Source organism: Betta splendens, chromosome 15 (assembly GCF_900634795.4).
Source record: "Betta splendens chromosome 15, fBetSpl5.4, whole genome shotgun sequence".
NCBI lineage: Eukaryota > Metazoa > Chordata > Actinopteri > Anabantiformes > Osphronemidae > Betta > Betta splendens.
The window spans coordinates 17,226,359-17,234,784 of NC_040895.2; the positions used below are offsets into that span (position 1 = coordinate 17,226,359).

General features: G+C 50.1%; 1 protein-coding gene across 2 annotated transcripts in view; it reads right to left on the minus strand.

Moving 5' to 3' along the window:
- The window catches only part of cdh11 (cadherin 11, type 2, OB-cadherin (osteoblast)), a 57,839-nt gene extending 54,174 nt beyond the window's left edge, over positions 1-3,665 (minus strand). Inside the window, exons 1-2 of one of the 2 annotated variants that reach the window (XM_055502571.1) lie at positions 3,232-3,665; positions 1,332-1,516 (exon numbers count right to left, since the gene is read on the minus strand). The gene's annotated coding sequence lies outside the window, so the exon portion shown is untranslated. The remainder of the gene's footprint in view (positions 1-1,331; positions 1,517-3,231) is intronic. The other variant, XM_041074031.2, reaches the window with a different exon arrangement.
- Positions 3,666-8,426: the final 4,761 nt, after the last annotated feature.

The window sequence follows — 8,426 nt, forward strand, 5'->3', positions numbered from 1 at the left end:
GGCGGTGGCCTTAACCAGTTGTCTGCTTCTCCACCTATACGTCGACTTCCCCTCCAGCCCCCCCAGACCTCCCCCGTCTGCCTCACTCCCCCTCTCTACGGGAGGAGATGTGAATTTGACAGTAAGAGAAGCCAGCGAGGGCGGACGCGCTGATTCACAGTGACTGGAGCTGCGCGTGTGTGTGTGTGTGTGTGTGTGTGTGTGTGTGTGTGTGTGTGTGTGTGTGTGTGTGTGTGTGTGTGTGCGCGTGGGGCTTGGTAGGTTGAACCCAGCATCCCTGCGGAGCCTAACTACCCCTGCCTCTGACTGCGTCTCTGAGGGAGAACGAGAGGAGGGCGGACGGATGGAGAGAGTTTGGGGAGGAGAAGAACGGGGAGGGAGCAGCGATTGTGGAGCGAAGCCCAACAGCTCCCTCTGTCGTCACACGAGGAGCTGTGAGGAGCTCTCACCCGCTTTCTTCCCTTCAGTTGTGTCTCTCACGCTTCGTCTTTCTGCCTTTTTCCTCTTCATTTCAAGGAAACTAGTTTACAATGCCAATGCTTGAGAATGAGCAGCTGGCACCTAATTAAATATAAATATGATAATTATAGTGTAATAAATTAATCCCTCTGTCTCTGGTGAGTTCTGTCAGCAGTGTCTGCACTTTTCTTTAAACTTGTTCCAACATACTTTTTTTCCCATTTCTGCACATTATGTAGAAGAAGTCAGACTCACATGAACAGAAAGCGGGGTTTGTGGAAGCGTTGGCTGTTTGCATTGTGCCACAGAACGTTGGACCCACGAAAGACTGTGTGTGAGCTCAGTCTCCTGATCTTTTATAAACACTCGGAGCCATTATGCGCTTTAATATAAGCTAAAATAAGCCGGCCTTTTGAATGTGCAGCAACCGGCTTCACGGCGTGTGTGCTTTCAAACGTACAGTAGCTGCTTTCCGTCAGACCGGCACTTATAGACGCACGTCCGTGGGTTCATTATATTTTTACTAACTATAAGGAACAGATGAAGCAGGATATTTTCACTGCCAGGTCCTGAAACCGCGGCGACGAATCCAACAAACCTGACGACATTTCTGTGTCAGTTTCTGTGTGATTTCTTGGCTGAGCATCAGTGGAAAATGATAGCTCACCCACCCTGCTTTCATCTGTCATCCAGGCCAGGTTTCTGTACACGGCTCACCCTAAATAGCACAAAGACGCAGTGGTACAAGGGAATTCTGTGTTTCTGTCTGCTCTTAAAGCACACAATCACTTTCCCAGACATGAAACCTCACTTTTGCAGAACCTGAAAATGGAGCGGCAGCGTGTTGGTTCCTCGGACTGCTAAGTGCTCACAGGTAGTTTCTGGCCGGGTCTGGTTCCGGTTCCGGCTCCTCCTGCTCCTCGCGTCCTGATGGGAGTCGCGCCCTCGGCACCTCGTCGCCTCCGCAGGCTGCAGCCGCTCTGCTCTCGTTCCCCTTTTGCTCTTTGGTCTTGTCTCTCCTTTCCCCAGACAGGCTGAAAAGGCCGAGCCGCTCCGGCTGGAAGAATTCATGTAAAAGCACCAGCACTTTGCATCCGTGTACAAACCCTCCTTTGTGGAGCAGCTGTAAAAAGGCTCTGATGTTGAGCCCTGTTCTAGGGACGGATGTGAAGAAGCAGTTGGACACTGTAAACAGCAGCAGCGTTTTATCATATGTATCATTTATTGAAGCACAACGGCCAAAAGCAGCTCTCTGATCTCAGTGTCGCCGGGTCGTTTGTTAATTGGCTGAATGTAACGGCTCAGACCCATGAAACACTTTCTGGAGCGTATCTGTATAAGTAAATGCCAAACGCAGCTCCACAACCTGAGGCGGCCCGGCTGAAGGCGTTCTCTTTCTACAGCCCTTTGTCTCGGCTCTTGGCTGCAGACTTTTTACAGAAGGGAACCTGCGAACAAACAGCCGAGCCCGGGCGGCCAGAACCCCCTGTCGAATAAACTACAACAACAGCAAATGATTTTCTCAATGGCTCCCACAGGCTCAGGAGTACAGAGAGAGACACTGGGAGAGCAGGATTAGGAGAGATGAAGAGAGTGGAGGAGAAGGGGAGGATGAGGAGCGCGGGGGGAGGATGAAGACGACGGAGGAGATGTGAGAGAGAGGGGAGACATTTCATAGCGCAACAGTGTGGGAGACAGAGGCAGAGGGAGGTGGGGAGTGAGGGAGAGATTATTGCCTGCTTGAGAGCAGCAATCTTGAGCTGTGCCATGAATACCAAAGACTACACCCCCCGCACCCCCCTCACCCACTGAAAACGCAGCAGAATTGCAGCTGCCCAAATTATACACCGATATCTCACTTAGGCTCAGCTCAGCGCTTCATCCGTACGTGAGTATTGACATCCAACCAGACTCCAGCAGCCTTGACACGTTCTCTAGAAATCTCTGCCCAGCAATTAAAATATATATGTGGCCCTAAAGGCACAATAATCCAAACGCGAAGCTCTAATTGAGTGCAGAATGCTCCTGACTTGTCCCAAAGGCAAGTGGTCTGTATGCATTTTTTATGCGCTTTCACTGGCGCACGGATGAGGGCAAAGGCGCAGCTGGTGCCGAAACGTCCAAACGGGCTGAATACTGGACCTCCGTCTCAATAACAGCGACGGATGAGGAGGACAGGAAATCAAAATGAATCCAGAAACGTCTGAAGAAGTGGGATTCACGGGCCCGTGTGGCGGATCGATGCAGAACGCCCCGAACCAGAACAAGCCCGTAGTTTCTCTCCGTGAACTTATTCCGTGCATTTGGTCATTTGCGGTGATTTGCTCGTGGGAGAAACGCTGCGCTCCCTGAGATGAAAAGTTGTGCGTCGCGTCACGCAGAGCCGAGACCGAAGCGACGCCACGGCGAGATCAGGCGCCGTACGTGCCAGACACGCGCTGGCTGAGGCGCACGCGGAACGGGCGCAAATATGCGGAGCCGCCGACGGACACTGCGCCTCGAGCCAACCGTCACTCTGCGGTTCCGTGGACCAGAGGTCTGCACTGAACTGCGCACGCAGCAACTACTACACCCAAGTCCTTCTACGCGGGACGTTGCCTCTAATGCGCACAGGCTCCAATTCTGCAATTTTCCCTGCGCGTTCCTCATTTACTCAAACGTCCACTCACGTTTCTCCCTGTTTGGGCTCAGAGACGCGCAGACGGAGGGAGACGCGGGGAAAGCGGTGACTGGGACCGTGTGAAATCCCAGTCCAACTGGAGCGGATCTTACCTGGAGGTGAGACACTCCGCGCGCAGCCCGTCTCTCCACGGAAATCTCCCCACGCATACAAGCCAGCGGAAACGCGCGCTCTGTTCCCGTGTCGCTCCTTCAATCAGATGTCCAACACATCCACTGATGAAACCACAGTTCTTTTCTGTTTGTGTCCACTTAGAAAAAATAAGGCAGAGCCAAGGCGCTTCTCCACGGACCCAAAATGTTCCTTCTGCAGTTGTTATCCGCTGGAGCGCACGAGCAAATCAGCAAACCGGTGAGACGGTGGGAGCGCGTCCGGAGGGTTCCGAGTGTGGAGGTGGTGCGCGTGGATGTCAGGAAGAACGGAGGGAAATCACCGTAGCATCCCTCCCTCCGTCGGGTGTCAGTCCCGTAGCGTCAGCGCTGCTCGTACGTCCGCTCTCCAAGAGCCTCGGAAGCTGTGTGAGGGAAAGTGAACGAGAGCGCAGCGGAGAGAGGGGGGGGGGGGGGGGGGGGGGGGGGGGGGTGAGAGAGAGAGAGAAAGAGAGGGGGGGCGAGAGAGAGAGAAAGAGAGGGGGGGGGGAGAAAGAGAGGGGGGGGGGGAGAAAGAGAGGGGGGGGGGGAGAGAGGGGGGGGGGAGAGAAAGAGAGAGAGGGGTGTGTGTGTGTGTGTGTGTGTGTGTGTGTGTGTGTGTGTGTGTGTGTGTGTGTGTGAGAGGGAGAGAGAGAGAGAGAGGTGTGTGTGTGTGAGAGACAGACAAACAGAGAGAGAGAGGGAGAGAGAGTCGCTGCCGATGGAGGGCGTTGGAAACTACAGCAGCGTCTCCTCCAGTTTCTTCTCTCGCTTGTTCTAATAGTTTTGTGTTATTACACTGCTGTTGTGCATCTTGTCACGCGGAATATTTGTGGCACCAGCCGCGTTTCACCTCCATTCTATTTGACCAGAGTAAAAAAAAAAAAAAATATATATATATATATATATATATGTATATATATATTCAGTTAAAATTCTGCAAACGTTTTTGAAGCAATCCTCCAAAACGTGCGCGATTTATGACGCATAGGTGTGAAAATGAACTCCCGTTACGTTTGAAACTGCACTGAGATCAGCATTCAGACGGAGGCTGCAGCAGCTCTGCAGGACGGGCTAAATTAATGCAACAGTTGCTCTCTCCTGATTGGCTGAGAGCGGCAGCCAACCGGCGCAGGGCTGGCTTGAATGTCAGCGGCAGCCAATGAGCGACGGGAGGAGGCTGCGTCGACGGGGAGGCTGTGGAAAACCCGTCTTCCTGCCCGGCGATTGGCTGAATCTACTTTTAATTTAAAACGTCTCCCGGCCAATTAAACACCAGGCCAAAACTCTTCATGACAGTCAGGTGGAGCAGATGAATAGGACCATGAATCTCCACTGTACAAGTGTTTTATTCATTTACTTATTTCACGTCTTGGTTCCATATCAGTCTGAAACGGACTTAATTGCTGACTGTGAGTCTGTGAGTAGAGGTGTTGTTTTTTTTTTTTAAATGTTGCATTTTTCACACTGGGAGTTTTTGCTTATTGATGTTTACAATATTACAATAGAAAACTAATTACAGGAAGTGATGTAAACTGACTTTTACTTTAACGAGACTCCTCTGAGCTGCATATTTAGATAATCTGTAGCTCAGCGGTGATCATTTGGTTGAGCAGTCATCCATGAGGAGTTCAGCGCCCTCCTGCCTGTTTGCATAAGGCATATGACCAACAACAACATCCCACCGAGGTCAAGGAAGTGCAGGAAATTCAAGCAACTGCTGTCAAAGTGCAGAGGCTCAGAGCCATTTAAGCTTCAGCGCTGTTGAAGCTGGAATGTGATGGTTGGCTGAAACAAGCGGCATGTTGTTAGGGAGCAGAGCAGCTTTGAGCCCGTTGTGTATTTGATACCAAACTCCCAGGACTCTTTCGTACACTTTTGTTTGCATTCTGCTCTTAATGGCGGGGTTTGAAGCGCTCATTTGCAGGAGGGACAGCGGGAGCTTCCGTTCAACAGGGAGCATTAGACCATAATGCGCATTTTCATTATGACATTCAGCGCAGCTTTATTGCTTTGGATGCAAAATGACATAATTAGATTAAGATAAAGGCCAGATTGTCAAATGTAATTAGAATTAGAATGAGCGAACACGTAAACAAGTGCAGCCCGTTCTGCACAGTCTGGAGTTTGAAATGGGTTTTAATAAATGACGCGTTGCTTGGATTTGAGTGAGTGAAAGCTTCTGCTCCACCGGCCGTCTTCAAGGCATTAACGGTTTCCTGTTCTTTAGGTCTGTACCTGCACACGCAGCGACGGTTCCACCGATTATCCCTTGTAAACACACTTGAACCACAGAACATTAGGTCATCGTTCTATAAATGAGTTTCTGAGCACTGAGTCATTTCATGTGTTTCTGGCAGCGTTTTTTTTCATATAAAAAGAATGCAGTGCATTAGAAAGTTTGTGAATGTGACAGTGAGAGGGAAGAAAGTGCTGGTTCCTCTGCTGGAGCGCGCGGCTCCATGTTGGAGATGGCTTTAATGTGTGATGCGTGGACACGTCGCTCTTCACCTGCTGGTTGCTGCTCAGCATCGAACCCAGCTGTCATTTCATGGTTAACTGAGAATTACACGCAGACACTCCGTCGGCAGCGTTTTGCAGGAGAAGCCTGTGAGGCTGATTTTGTGATCGTCCTCTTTGTCTTAAATTTCCATAATAAAGCCATGGGCCGCGGTTAGCACATGCTTAGTCGGCACATTTTCCTCCTAGGATAACATGGAGAACCCAGAGTCGTCATCTGAAGGACGAGATTGTGTTTCTCATAAGTTTTATTCACTCTATAGTCAAGAAGTGAGCTCCTCAAAGCTTTAAGCAATCACCACCGAGATGCTGCACGTTCAGTACCGCGTGTGTGATTCTGCCGACTCAGCAGGTCTTGGAGGTCTGGGGTTGAAAGATGAGTTTGCTGTTGTACACACTGACCCACAAACCCCAAAAAGGAAGGAGGGCGCAGAACAGGGAGCTGGGCCACACACAGCTACTGATATAGAGGATGCAGAGACACTCAGCAGTGACTGGACCTCAGACGTTGTGCTCTGTTTAAGTTGCTGGGTAAAATCCCGTGTCTGCCTTTTATCGCCAACAATGAGAGGATTGAAAGACGAGGCTCTAACTGGGTTTCTGTCTCAGCCTCAGGTTGTTTCATTAAACTGCTTTGTTTTTACCCTTTGTGTGTAACAACCACTGGGAGAGAACGTGCAGGAGAACGTCTGCTTCATCAAACAGCGCTTCAGCAGCAGCTGATCATTTGATCAGATGAGCAGTTGATAAGACTGTTACACACACATGACTGAGTGCAACAGTCACACTGTGTTACACACAGATGACTGTGTGTAACAGTCACACTGTGTTACACACAGATGACTGTGTGTAACAGTCACACTGTGTTACACACAGCTGACTGTGTGTAACAGTCACACTGTGTTACACACAGATGACTGTGTGTAACAGTCACACTGTGTTACACACAGGTGACTGTGTGTAACAGTCACACCGTGTTACACACAGATGACTGTGTGTAACAGTGGCAGCGAGGTTTCCTGCACACAAGCGTTTCCTTAAATAAGAGCGCTTGGATTCAGTTTTCCTGTTGCTTCTAAGCATCCAGCTGTTGCTCCCATGGCGCTCACATGGGTCTCGCCTGCTTGTCCTCTGTAAAAAGCCCATCGGATCCAAGGTGAGAAAACGCTCCCTGAATAGGTGTGATTTTCACAGTTTATGTTGTTGATAAAACCTGGTGGGCAGAGTTGGCTGACTCCGTGGGGACCTGGCGTTTGTGACCTCATATAATCCTCCACTTTCTAATTGTTTATTCTGTAGGAGCTCCTAGATTCCCCTCAGCCTCTGCTGGGATCGCTATGCAGCACGTTGCTTCTGCTTTGCTTCTGCCAAACACTGAAGAGAAACAAACTTCTTGGAGCTTTGGAGCTAATGTTGGGGATGATGTGCTGGTTTCCTCTTTGCTCTTTGATGTGGGATCCAGCCAATTAATTTTAAGCAGAAATCACACACACATCTCTTTGTCCTGATGCTCGTGTTGTGGTTCTGTGCGCTGAGGCTGTCTCAGTGATTACACAAGGATTACGGACCGGGCTTTTAAGGGCAAGGTTATTTGTTTTAGCTTGAGCCTGAAGGATACGGGGGCTTTAGGGAGCTAAAGACTGCAGCACACGTGTTTTATTCCTTTAACCTCTTAACTCACTTTAATCTTTCCTCTCTCTGCTTGTTTCACATTTTACTTTGTTTCTTTGTGTTAGTCCCCTTTTTATTTTCCTGCTTCTGCCGGTGTGCTCTCTTAATAGAGACCTGCAGCGACCAATCGGTGGCCTGGGATTATCGCACAGTGCGCTGTAATTGAATTTGGGCTGTCAGCACGGTAAGTGAGCAGAGGTCTTAGAGGGACAGAGACACACAGGATGCCAAAACAACTGGGACACAAACAGCAGACTAGAGAGAGACATTCATCCGCTCATCTTCTAAAGCCATTCACCAGAATGAGGTTCACCGCAAGGTTGGGACTGAATTAAGGAATGTGAGGAGACGCCGTCAGCCAAACGAGGCTTGTTTCTCGGGGGCAGTGACAGCAGAAGGAAATCGGAGTGACAGAGGAGGAATTAGTGAGGAAAAGGAGCAGAGATGGAGAATTAAAGACGGATCTGAGATGAAGAGACGCAGGGGGAGAACAGAGAGCAGCCTTGTGTATGAGGTAGCAGTGAGGAGCAGAGCTGCATAGCAATCACTTGTTTGCTATGCTTTAATCAGCCAGACAACGCTAAACATTAGCTCGCCTCCCACACTCTAGACTCATTTCATCAGAGCCAACACTTTATGTATTAGTGGCTGGGTCAGCGGAGAAGGAGGCTTTCATCTGATACACTTGAGAAGGAACGTAAGGGACACAGCAGAGAGAGACTTTTAACCCGCTGAGCAGTTGCAAACGGGACGTGAAGAGGGAGGACGGGCAGTAAACGCAGCGGGGGGGAGGGAGGTGGCTGGAGTTAGGAGTTAGGAGGGAGGTGGCTGGAGTTAGGAGTTAGGAGGCAGCAGGGAGGAGTTAGGAGTTAGGAGGGAGGAGGCTGTAGTTATGAGTTAGGAGGCAGCAGGGAGGAGGCTGGAGTTAGGAGGGAGGAGGCTGGAGTTAGGAGTTAGGAGGCAGCAGG